Consider the following 3,059-nt stretch of genomic DNA (forward strand, 5'->3'; position numbering starts at 1 on the left):
ACTCAAAGCAACTAGCAACCTCTCTGATTTTTGTCCCTTTTGTATGAAGAATTTATTTCTAACCACCTGAACATGTAGACGTATTTCATTTGAATCTAAAGGTTAAAACATTTTAAAACCTTTTTGTACAACATATTACTTTCCCAAAAGTTATTATTATTTGTTAAGTACAAATAAAATTTTGAAATTAATTAACTTATCAGTTATCATAAGCACTTGAAGAATAATGGTGGATAAAATCATCTGTAGATAAGAAAAATTGAAAAACTTGAGTACAAAAGTTTATTGGATCAGAATACATTTAATTATTCGGTTAATTTTTATAATTTTATTAAATATTAAATAATTTTTATATTTTAAAAAATTTATAATTAAATTGTTATATTAAATAAAAATTTTCATTTTTAACTGTGTTTTGCTAAAAACAAACACAAAATATTATTTAAATATTGTTTTTAGTTTTAAGGTAAAATGAATTGTGAAATATTATAAAAGTCAATAACTAGAATTATTGTAATTTTTTATGGAAAAAAATGAAGTTAATTTTGATGCACTCACAGTGTAACGTGTACTCAATTACATAATACCACATAAGTAAAAATAACTATCTTTCACAATCATTTAAAAGAACGGATGTGATTACACGATAGTATAAAATGATAGTACATCAAAATCATATGTAGTCCTATTAGAGGTTGAAATTACTCCTACGGAACAATTCATATCATATAAGAAAACTACTCAAACAATCTAATTAATTATACGATTATGAACTAATTTTAAAGCAAACAGATCAGATGCCTCGCTCGGAGATAATATCAAATGCTAAAATAGAGTGTTTATAGTAAAAAAAAAAAATTTAAGTATTATTTTATTTCCAACATTTAAGATAAATCTCAAATAATTAATTTTAAAGTAATTGACAGATCTTGAAATAAATAAAAAAAGTGTCTTCTAGCATTACTCCTTTGAAAAATAAGTGATTTAGTTACAATAATGCTACGGAATCAAGATGGTTTCAGCCAAAAATCAGTTAAATGTCTCTTGGTGAATCTAAAATCTCTATATGGATGGTGCTCATGCTAGGTATTAGGATGTTTCTTTTTTTTATAAATTGAAATATTGGATGATTCTGAATCTATTTTCTAATTTATCATGTGTTAGGCATTTGGAGAGAAAATGAAGGTGAAGAGACGGAAACTAATTGAATCAGTTTCCGTGATTTATGTTGCAATAATACTGAACGTATCTCTTCTTAATTTGAATGTGGTGAAACATTTAATAACCAATATTTTAAATTATAAATAAATAAAATTAATCACTATATTTATAATTAATTAACTTGTTCCATTATTGGCTAATTTAAAATTGGTTACATATACTTTTTCATTTAGTTATTATACAGACCTGTCTTCCATCCATAAAACGCTATAAGAATCTCCCAAGCAAGTTTGAAACTCAGGAGGAGGAGGATAGGTGGGATCTTCAGGGCAGTAACAACCCCAGCTGCTCTCATTTGCATTGGAAGCGGTGGTTACGTATATGTTTATGTTTTCTGGAAGAATCCCTTCGAACATGCTCCCAGATTCGCATGCTTCCAAGTATATTACCTTTTTTTCCATTTAAATCAACTAGTCAAATAAATTCAACACCTTACAACAAGTAAAATTTAAGTCAGCGTTCAAGAAAAACTGACCATCTTTTTGTAGGCATTAGCGGCATGTTTCCTTTTCAAAACATCTATAAAATCATAGGCTACAGCCTACAACATCGTCCCCAACTGGCATACCTGACCAAATTATTGTATTTACTCACCAATTAAATAGTTTTATCTATCAATCACTGTATAATACTATGTATAATTTTCTCATCAGAAGAATGTAACAATGTTTCTAAGATAAAAAAAAGCACAAAAACGCATCTCACGCAGTTTTGTGATTTTGAATTTGTGAAGTTGTACAAACGAAACTCTTTTCCATTCGAAATAATAAGTTGCTTAAAAGGTAATTACTTACTGACAATTCCTGGTCCACCATGGTCAGCATAGAAAATAAAAATGGTGTCGTTCGGACCACTATCCACCACCTTACCACTGCCCCCTGTAATTGCACTTCGGTTACCGCTAATCACCGCATATAAGTTTTCCGCAGTTGTGTAATTTCCAGTATAATCCTACAAATTTTGATTTATTCAATCACAAAATTTTTTGGGCCATTAGATTTTACCCATTTTGACTAGCAATTAACTAGCACAAACATTAAACAGAAAATATTGAATCTTCTTGATAAATTGAAAGTAAGTTTTTAATTAAACTTATTAAAGTAAGGGAACATGTTTAGGGATGTCAACAGGCGGGATGGGGGCGCGGGATGTCTCTCTGCTCCCATCTCCGCCCCTAGATTTGTTTTTCGTCCCGTCTTCGTTTTCTATCGTGGAGAAATATTGTTCTACATTCTCATTTTTCACAGAATTTTATTTTTCGCGGAGACCCCATTTTTTATCTATCTGATAATTCTAATTAATTATTAGTTTTCATATGAATAGAGTTGCAAGTATCCATCCTATACAAAAATAACAAGATTTTATAAAAAAAAAAATCTAAATGACAAGATGGTGACTTCTTTCGAAATGATACAGTAGGAAAACACAACGGTGAGCTAGAGGACAGAGCAGTGGACGAGGTGGGAGACGCGACAACAGAGAGGAGAATGGACACGACGGCAGTGTTACAGAAAGGAATGCCACAAATAGAGAGCACGACGCGATGAGGGTGATGACATAGTGAAGTGTGACGATGCAGTGAGAGGGGAGAATGGCGAGGATTAAGAGTTTTGGGTATATATATATATGTGTGTGTGTGTGAAATGACTAAAAAACATATATGAGAAATAAACTATTAAGGACAATTCAATAAATTTATGAATTTGAAAAATTAGCGACGAAAATCTCCGCTCGGGTCCCGCGCCTACCTCAAAAAAATTTTGTATATGCCAAAATTAAATAAAACCTTCATTCAATTATTTCATGTTTATTTAATTATTTATTGTTTTATTTTTGGG

The 3,059-nt window shown here is 30.3% G+C and overlaps 1 pseudogene; it reads right to left on the reverse strand.

Annotated features, from left to right (window-relative positions):
• LOC107647462 overlaps positions 1-3,059 on the reverse strand; it is a 6,325-nt pseudogene that overhangs the window by 1,935 nt on the left and 1,331 nt on the right.

This window comes from Arachis ipaensis, chromosome B06, assembly GCF_000816755.2.
Source record: "Arachis ipaensis cultivar K30076 chromosome B06, Araip1.1, whole genome shotgun sequence".
In the NCBI taxonomy this organism is placed as follows: Eukaryota; Viridiplantae; Streptophyta; class Magnoliopsida; order Fabales; family Fabaceae; genus Arachis; species Arachis ipaensis.